The sequence below is a fragment of the Eschrichtius robustus genome, chromosome 16 (assembly GCF_028021215.1).
Source record: "Eschrichtius robustus isolate mEscRob2 chromosome 16, mEscRob2.pri, whole genome shotgun sequence".
NCBI lineage: Eukaryota > Metazoa > Chordata > Mammalia > Artiodactyla > Eschrichtiidae > Eschrichtius > Eschrichtius robustus.
This window is the reverse complement of record NC_090839.1, coordinates 51,463,531-51,482,648: the sequence shown is the minus strand read 5'-3', so window position 1 is coordinate 51,482,648 and position 19,118 is coordinate 51,463,531. Positions and strand designations below refer to the sequence as shown.

The 19,118-nt window shown below is 48.1% G+C and overlaps 1 protein-coding gene and 1 pseudogene across 2 annotated transcripts in view; one reads left to right on the top strand and one right to left on the bottom strand.

Annotated features, from left to right (window-relative positions):
* Nucleotides 1-19,118, top strand: part of AXIN1 (axin 1) — a 54,334-nt gene that overhangs the window by 14,256 nt on the left and 20,960 nt on the right. The window lies entirely within an intron of this gene.
* LOC137749627 (small integral membrane protein 15-like) lies at nucleotides 5,621-5,895 on the bottom strand (annotated as a pseudogene).

Here is a 19,118-nt window from a genome sequence, read left to right as displayed (position 1 = left end):
GGAGAGAAACAAGATGAGAACGCAAGTAAAATACTGAGCATTTCAGATGGTGCAGTTTAAGTTGGGGCAGAGGGAGGGTTGCCATTTTCACAAGAGTGGCCAGAGAGGGTCTCATTCTGGAGGGTGACTTTTGAGCAAAGCCTGAAGAAGGTGAGAGCACGGTGAGAGACCGTGTACCTGGAGGAGGACGAGGGAAGAGCAAGTAGGAAAGGCAGCCTAGCTGGGGCAGAGTGGCCGAGGGGCGAGGGGTGGGAGGAGAGCGCAGAGAGGTGACTTGGCATTTCTGAGACTGCGGCTTCTGCTTTGGTCTCTCTCAAATTGTCAGTGTATTGATGGTATTTGGAGCCGTGAGGCTTGTTGTGACCCCCCAGTGAGCGAACGTAGATAGAGACAAGAAGGCCTCTGGCGGCTTTCCACTGCCGAGGGTTACAGGAGACCTGGCAGTGAGGTTGGAGGAAACCAGCGGAGTATGGGGTCTTGGAGACCAAATGAAGAAAGTGCACCAAGGAAGACGGGTTGAGTAGCCGTCGGCGCTGCTGGTAGGTGATGTGAGAAGGGGGCTGGTGTCCTTACGTCTAGCAACCTGGAGATTGTTGGGGACCCTGAGTTGTGCTGGTGGGAGATGGTAAAAGCACATTGAAATGGCTTTCAGATTGAGCTTTAAACAGCTCAGAGCCCTTTGAGAAGGACCATGTCTTAGTCTTATTTGTCCTTGGCTTAAGATACTGTCTTGCAGGTCTGCTCTTGATAAATATGTACTGAAAGAAATGACTCGAGCTCTTAGAAAACATCTGCAAGATGTGTGGAATCCACCCGCCCGCCTGTGCCCTTGAGTACAGCGTTCACGTCCCCATCCTGAGACCCCTGACCTTTATCAAGGAAGCGGCTGCTTCCCTTGTGGTTCATGTCACAGCCAGGAGCTACCTCTGCATTGGTTTTACCCTTTTTGGCCTCCCACCTTTGATAAAGAAATCTAGTTTAAAAAAAAATCAGATCAAGTGAGAAATTCTGTCTGATTCCTTTTATTAAGGATTCAGAAACAAGCTATGGCTTATGTGTTTCAATATGCCACTACTGTTGAATGTCGGGGCTGAATTTATTGGTTGAAGTCTCCCACTATGAATGTGGATTTGTCTGTTGTTGTTTTTTCTGTCAAGTTTTGCTCTGTGTGTTTTGAGTCCATAGTTTACATGCATACACATTGAGTTGTTACTTTTTTCTGTGGATTGACCGTTTTATTATTATAACATGTCTTTATATCTAATAATGCTTTTTGCTTAAAAATCTACTTTGTCCGATATTGGTATAGCTACCCCAACTTTCTTTTAAGAGTATTTGCATGATTTATGTGTTTTCCAATCTTTTATTTATTTATTGAGATATAGTTGACATACATTCTGTTAGTTTCAGGGGTACACCATAACCATTCGATATTTGTATATAGTGTGAGATGGTCACCACACTAAGTCTAGTTAACATCTGTCACCATATGTAGTTACAAAAAAATTTATTTTCTTGTGAAGAGACTTCAGTCTTTTATTTTCAAATGTTCTATATTCTTTTTTTTGGCCGCAGTGTGCGGCTTGTGGGATTTTAGTTCCCGACCAGGGGTTGAACTCAGGCCCTCGGCAGTGAGAGTGCAGGGCCCTAACCACTGGACTGCCACGGAATTCTGAAATTTTCTATATTCTTTTTTTTTCTTGATTTTTTTTAATGTGGACCATTTTAAAAGTCTCTATTGAATTTGTTACAATATTGCTTCTGTTTTATGTTTTTTGGTTTTTTGGCCGTGAAGCATGTGGGATTCCAGCCCCCCGACCAGGGATTGAACCCGCACCCCCTGCATTGGAAGGCAAAGTCCCAACCACTGGACCGCCAGGGAAGTCCCAATTTTCTATATTATTATATTTAAGTTATTTTTCTTATAAGGTGGATATGGATAGTTTTTTTAAAATCCAGATGATCTACTTTTTTTTTAAATTTTTATTTATTTATTTATTGATTTTTGGCTGCATTGGGTCTCTGTTGCTGTGCGCGGGCTTTCTCTAGTTGCGGCGAGCGGGGGCTACACTTCGTTGCAGTGCGTGGGCTTCTTATTGCTGTGGCTTCTCTTGTTTCGGAACATCAGCTCTAGGCACGCGGGCTTCAGTAGTTGCAGCGTGTGGGCTCAGTAGTTGTGGCTCATGGGCTCTAGAGCGCAGGCTCAGTATTTGTGGAGCACGGGCTTAGTTGCTCCGCGGCATGTGGGATCTTCCTGGACCAGGGATCGAACCCGTGTCCCCTGGGTTGGCAGGCGGATTCTTAACCACTGTGCCACCAGGGAAGTCCCCAGATGATCTACTCTTAATTGGTATATTTAGTTGATTTATATTTAATATATAATAATTACCAATATATTTGGACTTAAAGCTATCTTTTAGTATTTATCTTTTATTTGTTCCTCATTCTCCTTTCTCGTTTCTTTTGGATTAATTAAATATTTTTTTGTTATTCAAATGCCCCCCTCTGTTAGCTTGTTCTACATTTATGTACTACTATTTTTTTTAATTTTTAATTTATTTTTATTTTTGGATGCGTTGGGTCTTCCTTGCTGTGCGTGGGCTTTTTCTAGTTGTGGTGAGCAGAGGCTACTCTTCATTGCGGTGCACGGGCTTCTCATTGTGGTGCCTTCTCTTGTTGTGGGGCACAGGCTCTAGGTGCGCAGGCTTCAGTAGTTGTGGCTCGCGGGCTCAGTAGTTGTGGCTTGCGGGCTCTAGAGCGCAGGCTCAGTAGTTGTGGTGCACGGGCTTAGTTGCTCTGCGGCATGTGGGATCTTTCCAGACCAGGGCTCCAACCCGTGTCCCCTGCATTGGCAGGTGGATTCTTAACTACAGTGCCACCAGGGAAGCCCTGTACTACTACTTTTTAAGTGGTCCCTCTAGAGATTACAGCATGCATCCCTGACCTATTCGAGTGTAAGTTGGTTCTTTTGTCACTTACCAGAAAATGTAAAGACTAAAGGTTAATCTAACACAAGTTATGTACTCCCCCATTGCTTTTTATGTAGTTGTTGTTTATTTTTTTTGTATGTGTATGTATGTATGTATGTATTTATTTATTTGGCTGCGTCGGGTCTTGGTTGCGGCACGCAGGATCTTTGTTGAGGCGTGCAGGATCTTTCATTGCCATGCGCGGGCTCAGTTGTTGTGGTGCGGGCTTAGTTGCCTGCGGCATGTGAGATCTTAGTCTTACAGCTAAACCGTCCAAGGTAATTTGTCATTTTTTGGTGCCACCGTTAAGATTTTCTTCTGTGTCTTTGGTAAAACTACTGAAGTTTTACTATCATGTCTGTTTTTCTGGCTTGGGGTTTGAAGTACTTTTTGAATCTCTGGCTTGATGATTTTCGTGAATTTTGGGAAGTTCTCAGTTATTAGCTCTTCAAATTATTGCTTCTGCTGTATTCTCTCTTTCTCTTCTCCTTCTGGGATTCCAGTTACTCACGTGTCAGACATTTCTTCTTTTTAAGTCTTTTCAGTAGTTTCTGTCCTTACCATGCTTCAGTATGCATATTTTCCAGACCTATGTACCATTCACTAATTTCTCTTCAGTTGTGTGTAGTCTACTGTTACGTCTGTCTGTGGAGTTCTTAACTTCATTTGTTATATTTTTCAGTTTTAGTGTTCATTTGATTTTTTTTTTTTTTAATATTCAGTCCCCTGCTCAAACTCTCCAGCTTGTCTTTTAACTCTGTTTCTGTTGTCTGTTTTTCTCTTGTTCTTGAGTCAGTTGTTGTCCCGTCTCCTAGTATGCTGGGCAGTTTTTATTGAACAGCAGACATTGTATATGAAAAATTCAGAGATCGTTTGAAGTTCCTGATCGTAATTTTCTCCAATGAGGGCTTACTTTTGCTTCTGACTGGCCTTTAGTGTGGGGACCTGTCACTTTACTCCAGCCAGGAACCAATCTGATTTGAACACAAGACTTCAGTCTTTGGGCAGGCTGGTCTATTTCAGGTTCATCCCTTCTCCTAGGATATAGCCCACTGGGGTCCCGACTGAAGGCCTGGGGTCTTCACTAGGGCCCACATCTTTGGTGCACTTGGAACACCCACTTAAGAATTCTGGAAGTTTTCACATTCTCAGCTTGGAAGTCATTGCTTGAGAACCTCAAGGAGAAAAGTGGGACCGTATGTTTGACTTGCCTGTTTTCCTTTTTTCTCTCATGCTTTGGCCCCTTGAGAGATCTCATTTCCTTGGTAGCTATCTTGTGCCTTAAAACAGATGAAAACATTTCTGTTTTTTTTTTTTTATAAAAAAGTATCAAATTTATTTCAATATCTAGTTTCATTTTTAAGTTAAAGCTTTTAGACAATTTTTTTGTAATTTAAGATTCATTATCGGAGGTGAGGAAAACGTTAATAAGCTATTAATTACTGACAACAAATAAAATTATTAACCATGCGTTTATAGAAGACACGTTAAAGAGTAAAAAGTTCCAGTTACACTACTTAACTGAAGGAAATATCCTCCAGCCCTTTATTTCTAATTATAACACGTTCTCATTTTGACATAATTTACACCTTTTTCACCCAATTAATACTATGCTAAACAAAATTTTTCCAACTGTTAAGCCTTTCTTTACCATTTATGAAATATGACTTAACTGTTACTCTTTAAAAGTTCCTTAAAAGAATTTGAAATTTTAATTTTCACCATGAACCTGTTTGATAAAAAAAGTAAAGGACATCACTACCACATGAATTAAAAGAATGGAATAAAAAACAAAAGTGGTATTATATAATCAGCAAATTATTTGATAAGACATTTTAAGTATTTCATATTTCTACTTAGCACAGGTGAGGATTAACTGGTTCCACGGTACTACAAGGCTTGGCAATTTTACTCGCTTTAAATCATAGTGTTACTCTACTCAAGTCATTGCTAAGAAAATGGCAGCGTTCATAAGTACAAAAATTGTTATATCCAGTAAGTGGTATTCTACATAGTCAAGATAATAAGAGAATTCTTTATAAAATTAGATTTTAAAAAATGCAGAATGTCTGGTGATTAGCAGTATCTCAAAAGGTAAAATGAGAAAAATACAGAAAATAGAAGTACTCGTTGAATAACATTATTTTGCTTTGAGGATGCCAGAAATGATTCTATTCCAAGAAATAAGTAATAATGATAAAAGATGTGATTAATACACTGTATCTCTTTTAAGCCAAAGCACACTTTTCACCTCAGGACAATTCTGATTTTTACATTCTTAATCTCCTTTGTCCAGAACAGGACCCCATTTTAAGCCATTATTTGAATAGAGTCCATAATCTAAAGCCATTTTTCTCCACAGGATGTTTTCATTTTAGTACATATGCTGCAAAAAGGCAAATGACTAAGTCAGTTATAAAGAATTTGTAGCATAATAAATGCCAATTTACAGTAACTGTCAACAGACTTCTACACCGAAGCCTGAAAGTTGCTACAGTACAGGTGAGAACTAACATGATTCTTCCATATGCTCAGACTTAGTTTACTAAATAATACTGTCATAAGATCTGAAAAGAAACCTTAATGGGTCCTTCCAAAGCTGCATAATTTTCCAGACAATTTTCCTCTGGTTGCAGAGCCTGTTCATTCTTTCAATCCTTTTTTAGTCCTTTAGCTTTTGCAGTATTTTCTTGACGTTTTTGTTTCTTCTTTTGCTCCTTTTCCCTGGCCTCAATCATCTTGGCCAATTTCTAAGACAGTACAGCACTTGCTAGAAACAATGGAGTTAGGGCCAAAATAACTGTTGTAAGGAAGCCATACGGGTCCTTTGCAGCCCATTCCACAGCATACTCAGCCCAAGCCTTTATATCAAACATCTTTGTAGAGGCCTTATGCTTGAGTAGTGATCTCTAATTTTGTTCTGGGATTATTAGCCAATCACAATTTCAGATGACCCTTGTTGGTTGTCTTCTTTAGCTCTACCATACACTTCTGAGAGAATGCTTAAATTCTATACACTTGGGCAGTTGGCGCGGTGGCCGCTTCCGCTGGGCACGGGGGCAAAACCGCGGCAGTGGCTGCCACCAGCCTCCCCTACATCGCGCCCGGGACGGTGGGCTCGGAGCCCCACTCCCAACTCTCTGTCTGTTTTTCTAATTGTCCTTGCAGATGGTGAGGTGTGCAGCAAGCAAGTCCACCTTGCACACCAAAATCCAAGGCTCAATTTATTTTATGTATCAGCTGTTTACTTAGAGCTTGATTTAGATGAACGCTTATATTAGGTAGTTCTGTTGTGTGGCTTTAAAAGTCAGAAAAGTCTGTGAAGAGACGAGTCCTGATAGGCATCCCTGTTTCTTTGGGCCTGCCTTAATCTGCCTCTGGGCAGAGAGGCTGTCCTGCCTTGCGGAAATCAGTGGAAATCAGAGTAGATGCTCCATGGGTTATACAACTCAAATGTTCTTCAAGGTCCAGACACCCACCCCATTCACCCTCTCAATACTGTCTAAAGGTAAATAATCTGAATAATTGTGTGTCCTTCCAAAGCGTCTTTATAAACATATAGAAATTAATATGAACATATTCTTATATTTTTAATGCTTAATACATTTTAAAGTAGGAATTTTCTTTTGAGAAATGGACGTGACCTAAAAAATTAGGTCCATCACACAGAATGTGGTATATACATTGAGTATAAACTCTAGACCTATTGCATATGTATTCGTTTTTCAGGTGTAAAATGAATTTACTAATCACTGTAAACAAATTTAGAGTTTTCTTTTGTTTGGATTTTTATTGCTTTTATCCATCTGAGTGTTGTTGCCCTGTTCCTCATGTGACAAAGGTGGCTGGGTGGATTAGTGGCCAAGTTCACTGTTGGGGAAGAGTGTGAACGTAACAAACTGGCCTGAATGAGAAACAGACTCAGGGCTCTGGTGGATAGAGCGTTACCCAGCACAAATGCCATCGTTACCCAGCACAGACGCCAGACGGGTTCAGCCCCGCATGCCTTGTGTGCACAGGACATGTGCACCTGCCATAGCATGAGGTGCTATGGTCAGCATTCGTTCTGCAGCAGGCCCACGTTTGAGCCCACGTCACCAGCACTGTTGCTGGGGGCGGAAAACAGGCCCGCAGGTGTACCTGTGCTGGAGCCCTCCCATCCCCACTGGGGGTTCCCATCCTCTGCCCGTCTTGGGTTCCCAGCCATGTGGCTGTGCTCCACCCTCAAGGCAGCCTCTGAGGGCCACAGGCGTGGAAACTGCAGTGTTGAAAGGGCCTGATGAGGCCTGGCTCTGTGCCCTGAGGTGGCAGCCTGAGCCGGGGTTAGGCCAGTGACAGAGAATGCTTTTGGACATTCTAGCATTGAAGGAATGTCAGACTTGCGCCTTGGTTCTTTGAAATTCGGTTCACTTTGGAATGTAAAGTTTTGTGGTGCCACCTGCAGTTGTGCTGGAGATAATATAAAGATAAACATTTCCATGGTGAACAAAGACTGGCAAATAAGAGCAGCCCAGGCCTTTTGTTTTCACAGGGTCCACCCTATGTACATATGGAAACAGTGGAAGTATCTTACCTAGTTGGGCTTTCTCATAAGGTGGTCAGGGTAAGTTCATTTGGATACAGTGAACGTCCTTTAAAAAGAAAATCCTTTTGAAACATTGCGAAAGAAAGCTTCATAAGCAGAAAAATCAAATAACTCTTATGAAAGCAAAGTACCCAAAGAATCTGTGTTTCTCCCTCAGGTTTTCACTTTCTGGACAGACTTCTATGTGCTGCGTCAAGGAAAGCAGACACGGGTGTCCTGTTAGCTTAGAGAAGGGTTGAGGATTACGTGGTGATGTTACAAGGTGAAAAGGGTGACCCGAGGCTTGGAGTTTCTGATTTCTGAATTACTTCAAGGGAACAAATCATACTGTTACATGAACAGAATTTTGACTTTGACTACTAGATTCATAAGTGTATGTTTTTTAATTTTTAATAAGCCACATTTTGAAAGTCACCGATTTGGTCTTGTAGCTTCAGCCCCAAGAACTTGTCTCCTTAGCAGAGTTCTGTGGGATCTCGGGGTTGCAGCCCTCAGCCTCCCGCCTCGCTTCAGGTTATTGACTGATGACTGATTCAGACCTGTGTTAAAGAGGTGATGGGTCTGCCGTGGGATCTGCTGCTTTGAAATCAGCAAGGACCCATGTCTAGAGTCTCTGGCTCAGTTTGAAAGACCTCAGGGGGCAGGCATAGATAGCATCTCTGTAAATTACTCTGAATTGCCTGCAATTTGTTGGGAGTTGCCACTTCTAAATGTTTATTGTGACTGTGAGTGCGTGAAGTGTGATTGGCACTTCTTTGGAACTGGTAAGTTCCTTGGAGCTTGTTTTTGAGTGGTCAAAGCTAGAGGGAGGGGCTGAAGTCTCCAGGGGAGGGTAGTGCCAGATGCAGGCTGACCCCCATCATTGAAACGAGAATGATTTATTAAAAATCATGATGGCAGATTCTGTGAAACATTTTTTGTTCCACTTTTTAAACACTACCACATAAACTTCCTCTTCATCAAATCCATGTAACCTAAAAACCTGATGTGAAACATTTGTGTAAGTCCAGGTCCTGAAGAGATTTCTGCTGACATTTGAGAAACCGGTTGTGAGCAGAGAAAGCTGATTTAAATTTGCAGTGTTTACACTAAGCAGAGAGGAACGGGGTTTCTGGTTTGGTTGTCACCATGTTTGAGCTCTCGTTGGCAAGTTCCAGATGTGACTTCTGTATAGCGCTTTATAATTTTCAAAGTGGTCTTCATATATATTGTTCCATAGATACCAACAACTGCTCTGCAGCAATAAACATCCAGGGACGTGTTATTATCAAAGTTATCTAAGAAATATATTTGGTGCAGGAAAATTGAAAAATAAAGATAAGTGAAAAACGATCTGATACCCCACTGTTCAGAGGTAGCACTGTTCTATGTGAATCCCTCCAGAGTCTTCTCGACACATGTGTAATCTTTTCCCTGGGAAGATGGGCTCCATAATCCACTTCACCCACAATGTGAATTTTCAACAGTTATTATAAAGAGTTACTGGTTTGCGTAGCATAGCTACATAAAAGATTTGTGGCAAAGAGGAAATTATAACAAGCCCCCCCCCACCCCGGCTTTCTCCTCTGTGAATTTTTCAAGTCAGGAGTGCTTGGCCTCCCTTGAGTATGATGTTCTTCTGACTTCAGAGCTTTGAATATGCTTCTTTAAGCATCGTACAGGAAGTTAGGTGGAATTTGTGGGATTTGACTGTGACCTGCAGCCTTTACCACACAGCCTTGTCCTGTTCCTTGTGTGGGGCACCGTGCAGGACAGCGTGGGGACCCGTCTGAGTTGAGGGCCTTCTGCATAGTCTGGCCCTCGGCATTGCCTTGTGTGTGCGTGCTGTTCTGTAGGATGCTTGGACTCCTTTCAAAGAGGCGACCCTTGTCGGTCCACTTTGCAGGGGAGGAACCTGCCCAAGGTTAGTAGCTGGTAAGTGGTGGTGAGGGCAGATTGGGCCCTGGAGGCCACCCTGGGGCCAGGTTCACCAGTGTCTGCCTCTTAGGGGGCAGGTGTGACTGGTGCCTCGGTGGCCACCATATCCAGTCTGTGCTGTCCCTGTTCCACAGAACATACATCCTCCTGTCGAATTTTGACCCTAATGGCCTTTGATGTGTTGTGCAATTCAGAGTTCGGTCACGGTGGTGGGTGGCGTGTGCCAGCTGGGTAATAAAAATAAATGAAATAAATAAAAGGAGTGTGGAACCAGGAGGCAGCCTCATGGCACAGGTAATATGATGGCTGAGCAGGAAGCTCCCCCTGGTGCCACCAGGTGACTTATTCTCTGAGCGTTGCGTCTCCTCCATCCCGAGTTATCGCTGAGCTCTGTGAGGGAGGTAGTGTACGTGCCCTGTGGCCCCTGTTCACCTCTGACATCACCTGTTCCTGACCCCAGTGGTGACCCCAAGTGTCTGTCATCGAAGCAGAGCTTGTGATCGGTGTGTAAGTGGGGACGTGGGGGGACTCTGCTGACCTTGGGCTGATCATTTGCACAGAGGCCAGATTTCCTGATTTTCTTGGAGTCTGTAAAACAGAGATTTTTATACTGACATTGGCCTGATTTCTATCACATTTTTTAGTATAAACTTTTTGACCTTTGGTTGCAGAGGTAGTAAGTTGTTTGAAAGTAATAGCATCTGTGTGTGAATGTGGCAACGTGCGTTTAAATGTCACCGCAGCTCAAAAAAACTAAAGCACATCCTACGTGTGGGTCTGTGCTCTGCATCTTGTAGAGATTGATCTGAAATGAGGATTCCCTGACGGTCCAGTGGTTAAGACATGGGCTGTCACTGCCAAAGGCCCGGGTTCGATCCCTGGTCCGGGAACTAAGATCCCGTGAGCCACGTGGCGTGGGAAAAAAAAATTGGACTTACAAGTGAAATGAGGAAGTGTCCTCGCCATCTGTGCCTTTGTCTTGGTCGTTTTTCTCTGGTTTTGAGGGTGCTGTAATGTGAGAAGATGAGCTTTAGGGCAAGTGGCCTTGTTTGGGAGCCGCCCTGTCTGCCTTCCTCCTGACGGGTGGGGTCGGACGTGGGGCGAGCCCCGCATGTCTGTTGGGGTCTGGGTGGGAGCTCCTCCCTCAGTGCTGGGCTCCCTGAGGGTGGGGGGGAAGAGAGCTCTGGTCTGGGTGCCCTCCCCCACGTGATTCTATAGACCGCACTCCCTGCCGCTGGAGCTGGTGCAGTGAAGGGTGGGCGCTGGCCTTGGCCCGCTGTGGAGCCGTGCAGCCCCAGAGGAGAGCGGTTGCCGGGCGGTGGAGGGCGCGCTGCAGCACCCCAATCCTCAGGCAGCACTCGGCATGAGAGGGCCGACGTGCGTGGACTGCAGGATCCATGTGCCAGCAGGAGAAGCAGATGAGAGGGGGCGTGTGCTCCTGTGTGAGATTCTAGAGAACACAGTGATGGTGGGGTGGGGCTGGACAGGGGATCGGAAGGGGCACAAGGAAACCGGGGCGGGGTGGGGGTGGACGAACTCATCCTCTCGGTCACGGTGGCGGCCGCACAGGGTGGACGTGTGTCAGAAGCCCTCACACTGCGCTCTGTAATTGTGTGCAAGACATCATGTGCCTTCTCTCAGGGACCCAGGGTTTTAGGAGCACAGGGGACGCAGCGTCCGTGTTCCTGCAGGCCGGCCGAGCAGACCAGATGGCAGCTCCCCTCATCCTCTGAAATGGGGATGATAAACCCCCCTGCTCACAGGGGTGTAACTTTAACCTTTCTTATGTTTGAATATACAAATGAATTACGTATTCTGAAAGTTAAATCCTCACGTTTGCTTAGAGAGAGAGAAGCTCTCTGGCAGAAGCAGCATGGGGAAGGTCAGCCATGTTCCCTTACACCCGTTCAGCATCGCTGTGGTTCCTGCCCATGAATTCCGTAACTATACTATTCTCTGTGGGTTTAAAAACAGAGAACAGGAACCAGAGCCCACCTCTCCTGATGCTTTTCCAGGGCAGCAGGACTCTGCCCTCCTGCTCATAGGACGAGGCCGCCCGCTCCCACTTAGCAACGTGCGTGGGCCTGTGGGGCTCGTTCTGGGTCTGCTCTCCTCAGTTTACAGGTGTGGAAGCCAGGCGTGGTCACAGAACCAGCCGAAGGCGGAGTGGGGTCGGTTCCTGCTGACGATGGGTAGGTGGGTCCAGCAGGCGGGGCGAGCTCACCAGGGCCTAGCCCGAGCCGCAGCTCTCCTCACACCACGTCTGTGAGTGAGGGGGTGAGCGTGGGCCAGACCTTGAGACAAGAGGTTTCTGGATTTTCTTGCACCTTGAAGAGTTGATGGAGACCCCAGAGAAGGAAGCAACACTGCCCCCTCTGCTCCCCTAAACAAAGGAAGGCGGGATTCCTATTTCCAGAGTCAGGGTCTTCTGATCAGCCCTTCAGTTGGAAGCAACTGCGGAGTCTGGATGAATTACGTAGCACTATTGGAGGCACTGCAGCGTAGGAATTAAGATACGTGGCAGCTGTGGCCTTTGGGCTGGGGAGAGGCAGGTGGAGGCCCTAGACCTGCCCAGGAGGAAGGGCCAAGGCACGAGTGGGCTTTGGCCTCTGCTCACTGAGGACCTGTGCTGTGGTTCCCGTGGTAACTGATGCGTGCACGATGGATGGTCTCTTCAGGGAAGAGAGTGGTGTGGGCAGGGCGGGGACCCTGGGCAGCGCGGCAGTCCCCTCCCTCCATCACACTTCTGCCCTTCTAGGCCCCCTGGCCTCAGACCCTGAAGTGTCCGTGGCCCGGAGCGTTTTGAGCTCCCAGGTGCTGCGGGGCTGCACGTGCAGAGATGGAGCGGGGTGAGCGTGGCGAGGGGTGCAGGGCCGAGGAAGCAGCGCACGTTTGCCTTAAAGACCAGGTGGCCACGCCACCAACTGCCTCCCCGTGGGCAGGAGGAAAGCGCGTTTTCCTTAATGCCGAGGACCACGAGTGTGTGCATGGATAGATATGCTGTTTCAGCAGGTGGTATGCCGGTCGCACTTGGGATGGTTTGTTTCGTCCAGAAGGTGTGACCTTTAATCAGTTAAGGTCTTGATGGAGGAAGTGCTCTCAGGAGTGGACTTGCTGTCCCTTTGGGGTAGTGATTCTGGCCATGTGGCAAGCCTCCCACCCAACAGCTCCCACTGCAGGCCTCTGTGAACAGTGTGCAGTGGTGCGTTCCCAAAACCTCCGTGTGAGCAGGGACCCCCACAGTGCCCAGGCCAGCCCCCCCGCACGCAGATGTGGGCCTGGGACGTGGTGAGGCTTGAGCTCAGTGAGCAGTAGGTGTTGGGTGAAGATGGGTGTGACTTCCTGGGGGTTGGGCCCTGCCAGTTCCAGCACGTGTGGCACTGAGCAGAAGGATTGTGGGTTGAGACACGAGGCTGCCACGGTCGGAAACGACTCCAGCATCCAGAGTCAGGAAGTGGGTGGCAGGGTGCTGGGTACGGGGGCCGGGAGGGCTCCCAGGGCTGTGCTGAGGCCCACTATGGAGTGGGCCTCATGTCTGACCGGTTGGGGAAGCCACGTAGGCTCCGTCTTTCCTCTGGTCTCTGTTTATTTTCTTTGTCTGAAATGACCTTAATCATTGTTCACATCCCTGCCGCCGTCCCACACTGTTTCGTTGGCTGTGTTCCCAGCGGCACCTGGCACGGAGACAAGTGCCTTTCCTGCTTAACCTCAGGTTGTAGCTGGGCCATGTCCCCCGTCGGCAAGTGAATGCATCGCGTGCCAGGCGCCATTCCGAAGCTGCCACCTGCCGGAGGAGAGATGGGCACTGCACACGCAGTTAGCAACTCCGTGTGGGCCAAGGCCCAGTGACTAGCAAGGACCAGTGTCCCACAGGCAGATTTGGGATTTTAGGGGCCAGTAGAATCACAAGTAAAATTCTAGGAAGTACTTGAGGCAACTGCACTTGTATGTGGCCAAATTATAACATTAAAAAAAGCAAACTGCACCTTACTGGCCCCTCAGAGACCTCCCACCTTGCTTAGGAGAGACAGGTAGGGAGTGGAGTATCTGGTCTCCAGCGTTTCCTCCAGACCCACGTGAAGGTGAGCGGCACAGGGACTGTCTCGCCGCGGCAACCAGAAGCCTTGCTTCTCAAATTGAGCGTGTGAAGCTGCTGCAGGACGGGAACCTGAGTGTGTTTCTGGAATGCTCAGCGGACTTGGTAAGCCACTTAAGGCATTACTTTTATGCCAGAACAAGCAGGAGCATAACGTGAAGCATAATGCAGTATGTGCCTGAATTTCTGAGTAAAAAATCACAAGACTTCTGCTGAAGGATGCTGACCAAGGTGAAGAAGTGATTCCATGAGGCCTCACCCGCTGGGCTCTGCGGGGCTGTGTGCGGCGAGCACTCAGGCTGGGCTGCAGGTGGTGGGGCCGGCAGAGAGGTCTAATCGACATTCCTCCCGGGAGTGGTGCAAGTTAGGAATCCTCTTTCATCCAGAGGATTTCCAGGGGGTAGGAGGTCTCCCATTAAATGGAGGAATCACACTTCTAGTATTGGACAACCACACAGTTCAGGGCAAACTGCTGAGAATAGCTAGAAACGCTGGGAACTGGTTTTCTTTTTAATCAGATTGAAGCCTTTGGAGAGCTAACCAAGCAGGAAGGAATGGCAGCCCCATCGGAGAAGGGAGCCCAGGTAGACCAGACTGTCTCAGTCTGGAAAGTGTGGCTGGTCCTTGGGCTCCAGGGGGCTGGGGCCTGCCTGGGAGGAAGGTGCCCCACACGTGGGTCGGGACCCCCCAACCCTGGGAGGAGGGGGCCCTCTGAGAGCCTGCAGCCCAGCCCGGACTCTCTCAGTTCCTGACTTTGGATTACGGTGGCTGGATTCCTAGTGCCCCAGCCACAGGCCAGGGTAAAATGCATACGCTCTGGGGAAGAAAGCATCATCCCAGGCGGCCAGTTTAGAAAGATTTTCACACAGTGTCTGGCTTTCCATCCAGAATAACTAGGTACTGAATGAAAAATAATCAGGCACTCAAGAATACAAGACAATGTGATAAAAAATGTGGAGGAGAAAGCCTTGGGGATCCAGGTAAGGAGGTTTACGGATACCTCCTTGGTGGAAATCTGTCAGGGCTGGGGCTGGGAGTGGGGGAGTGTTCTCAGACAGACTCTGGGCTCTGGGAAGAGCAGAGCTGGAAGGAATGGATTATAATCCACTGGATAAAATAAAAATCCACTCGGGTACATAGGACGCCAACTGATAAATACAGATCAAGTGATGGGTGTGAACAGGATTTGTATATAATCTCAAAGTATCTCCGCCAAAAATTACGTCTTAATTACAAAGGAAAAGTAATAAATTTAGAGTGGAAACACTTGACAGGCACTGGGTTTGCCACCGATATTGGGACCAACCGGCATGGTGTTTTTCTTTTTTTCTTTTTTATAAATTTATTTTGTTTTATTTATTTTTATTTTTGGCTGCGTTGGGTCTTCATTGCTGCGTACGGGCTTTCTCTAGTTGCGGCAAGCAGGGGCTACTCTTTGTTGCAGCGCGCGGGCTTTTCATTGTGGTGGCTTCTCTTGTTGCGGAGCACGAGCTCTAGGCGCACGGGCTTCAGTAGTTGTGGTGCGAGGGCTTAGTTGCTCCGTGGCATGTGGGATCTTCCTGGACCAGGGATCGAACCCGTGTCCCCTGCATTGGCAGGCAGATTCTTAACCACTGCGCCACCAGGGAAGTCCCATGGTTTTCCTTGAGGTGATACAGCATCGCTTCTGTGACGTTCTGCCAGAAATTTTAGACGCAGATCTCACGTGAGACATTCTGTGGAACGACTGGCCCAGGCTCTTGAGAATGTCACTTCGGGAAGGAGGTGGACTAGGAGCCAGGTTGAAGGCGGCTGAAGACACAACAGTCACTATGTGGCTGTGGCCTGCATCTTGGAACATAGGAATAGCTCTAGAGGCCACTCCTGGGACAGTGGACGGGGTCCGAGCTCGACCTCCATGTCAGGGTCGCGCTGCCTGCTGTTTTTGGTCTGTGGCGTGTCTGTCCGCTGTGCATCCCAGGTGTGGGTTGATGTGGCACTCTGGCCTCAGGCCCTGGGCCTGGAGGAGAGCCTGCCTGGGGCGGGTGTGGCAGGGGGGCAGCAACAGGGTGGGTGGGTGGCGCCGGCACCACCTCACCTTCCCAGGAGCTGCGGGAGGTGGAGAGGTCGATGATGAGGAGTGACATTTCAAAGTGCCTGGGTGTACAGACGTCTCTCAAGACCCTGCTTTCAATTCCTTTGGCTATATGCAAAGAAGGGAAATTGCTGAATCATATGGTGACTCTTAATTTTTAGGAACTGCCACACTGTGTTCCACAGAGACTGTACCATTTTACGTTCCCACCAAAAGCTTACAAAGTTCCCTAGAAACAGAAAATGATTACCAACCAGAATTCCAACCCAGTAAAAATACCCTTCAGGAATAAAGGGGAAATTAGTACAGTTTCAGACCAACAAACACCAAGTTGTCAGCCGCAGCCCCTTTACTAAAGGACATACTTAAGGGTGTTCTTCAGGCAGAAGGAAAATGCTCTCAGGTGGAAACACCCAATGCAGGAAGGAAAGGGCAAGTATGTGGGTAACTCTAGGTGACTGCTGGCGGGATAAAATAATACTGATGATGTCTTGTGGGATTTAAGACATTACACTGAATTAAAATCCAGGATAGCAACAGCACATGAGTGTGTGTGGGAGGTGAGTGGAGTTAATTATTTTTGGGGGGCATGCGGGATCTTAGTCCCCTGACCAGGGATCAAACCCGTGCCCCCTGCAGTGGAAGCTCGGAGTCTTAACCACTGGACTGTCCCTGGTGGAGTTAATTCTGACCATGTGTTGCCTGGGAACAGGTAAAATGCAGTTAATTGGACCTTGATGCATCAAGGGTACCTATTATAATCTCTAAAGGAACCACTGAAAGAATAGTAAAAGGCTTACTTTGTTAGAGGGAGGAGATGGAAAATAAAAAATATTCCAAAAGAAGACAAGAAAGAACAAAAGAAAATAGAACAGCTGTGACAAACAGAAAGCAAACAATGAGATGGTGGATCCACTCTCTGTAACCACACTGAATGCAGCAGGACCAAAGGAAGCAATTAAAAGGAAAAATGGTCAAACTGGAACTTGAAAAGGCTAGCTGCTTACAAAGGACACACAAAAGTAGAAGGATCTAGGAGGGTTGAGTGTGAAAGGATGGAAAGCAAAATCCTGCCAGCAGCAACCCCAGAGAGCAGGCGACGGGGAGGCCGGACAGTCCCCGGTGGGCTTTTATTCTGAGGACTGGAAACTACAGAGAGCTTGGAGGTTTCCCTGGATGCCACATTTGGGTTCTGGTTCCTGGCCGTCTTGTGGGGAGCAGCCCAGCGTCCCCCGAGTGACATTTCCCAGGACTTCCTCTGTCGCGCGGCAGCCTGCAGCGCCTCTGTCCTGAGAGCCAGCCTTCCTGTCCACGGTCAGCACCTCGCTGCTCTCCCTCCTTTCCGTTCTCTCTCGACAGCCCTTTGCTTCCCTTTGTGTCTGGACTGGGAGCTGTGTACATAGTGGGGTTTGCTCTGTACTGGAGGCCGTGGAAAGGATCCATGTTTTTCCTGCTGATCGCCTCAAAGCTGGTTTTTCTATGCGCGTAAAAGACGTGCCTGGGACCTGTCAGAGGAGGGAGCAGACGGCCCTGGTGCGTTGGCATCGCAGGCTTGGTCCTGCCCTCGTGGGTGTGCGGGGTGCTGGCCACGATGTGACGGGGACACTGAAGAGCAGCTTAGCGCTCCCTGTGATCTGAGTTAACAGTGTCTGTTAATGGTGACAGCATTGGCGGTTTTGTTTTTAAAGAACCAGAGGAATAGCAGTGTCCCTGAGAAAGAGCGTGACGTTGCAGACGTCTGCTCCATGTCAGCGTAAACGTAGGACCAGGTGCGGGTCCCTGTCTGTGAAGGTGTCCCCATCCCTTCCCATAAGCCTCTGTGGCGCTGCCGCTGCCCTCATTTGGCCGGAACATGTTAGTGGGCTCCGGGGATGCCCTCAGGCTGCCGTGGGTGGGTCAGAAGGACCGTGGTGCGTGGTGACTGACCGTCTGCAGTGTCCCCCTGCGGTGTGGGGATGATGAGCACCTGATCCTGAGCTGGCGGGCGAGTCGTGTGCCACATCACCGTCCACTGCTGTGGCCTCAGTGGCAGAACAGGTGGGGTGCCGTTTCTGCATTGTTTGTGCTTGTGGCCCCCGGGGAGGTGGGCCGCTCCTCTCCAGCTGTGCTGCCCAGCCTGGCCCACGTGTGCTGCATGACAGGCGTCCAAGATGGAAAGGTGCCTGGTCCCGCCGTCTCGTTAAAGTGCCTTTTCCTGAGTGTGCGCACAGCACAAACCAGGGCTTCCAGAGGTTCTGTTCTTCCGGTGGTGGGCGTCCACGCGGGGCTCCGTCAACTTAGAAGCATTGTGGTCCCTTCTCCTCCCGCATCGAGGACACAAGTCCAGGGGACGAGGTGACTCCTACCATGTCCCTGGAGTCGGTGCAGCTGCTGTTCACGAGCGCCCTGACCAGAGCGAGGCTGGAGCCAGGGGCGTTTGCACGGGCTCGATGGGCCCCCAGCACGTCGTAGCCCTCGGCAACCCGCGGGGACTGACCAACGTTGCTTCCAGGAAGGCTCTGGGAAGAGGAGGCAGTGTGGGGAGCAGCAGCGAAGGGCCGGTAGGGCCGTCATGGGATGAGCAGAGCAGGGTAGACTCCAGAAATCGATGCATGTGTTTGGGGAGTTAGGTGTGAATGGATTCAGAACAAGGTGGATTGTGCAGTACTTAATGCGAACGGCTGGCTCTCCATTTTGATGCAAGGGAGTAGGTAGGTTTTATACGCACATATTTCAGGTAGAGATCTAAATTTAAAAAAAACAACTATTGAAGCATTTGAGGAAAAACAGAAGAATATATTTGTTCTTTGAATGAGGAAAGCTGGCCTATGTAAGATACAGAAAAATCTATAAAGGGAAAGATTGGTAAATCTGATTTCACAGAAGTAAAAAACTTTTGTAATATCAAGATCAACATAAACAATGTTAAAAAGTGACATTTAGGGAGAAAATATTTTTCCCGTATATAACCAGAGGTTAATAGTAAGAATATTTAAAGACATCTGTAAATCACTAAGAAACTCATAAACAGTCTAATAGAAAATGGACAGAGGTATGAACAGGTAATTTAAAGAGGAGGGAATTTAAGTGACACCCAAACGTCCAGCCTGACCACCAACCAGGGAAGTGCAAACTAAACCCAGGTGTCAGTTTCTGGCTAGTCACTAGACAAGTGGTGTTGGGTCCCACCCAGGGAGTGCTGGACTGCTCCTGGGAGGAAGTGGCTGGGGTGGGGGGGACAGCGAGACAGCCACTGTTAAACCCACAGGTCCCTTCACCCGCCATCGCCCTCATCCGTCCTGTGGCAGTTCTCAGTGCCCGGGAGCCCTGGCCCCACTCCGTGACCCTCTTGAGGGGGCCGTGGCACCGGTGCTGCGGCTGTGCCCACAGGGTCGGGTGGCTTTGCGACAGATTAGCGAGTCTGCGGGCAGCGCTCCGTAGGAGCAGCAAGAGCAGAGCAGCTGTGCCCCATTTCCAGTTATGTGCATAAAAATGCCA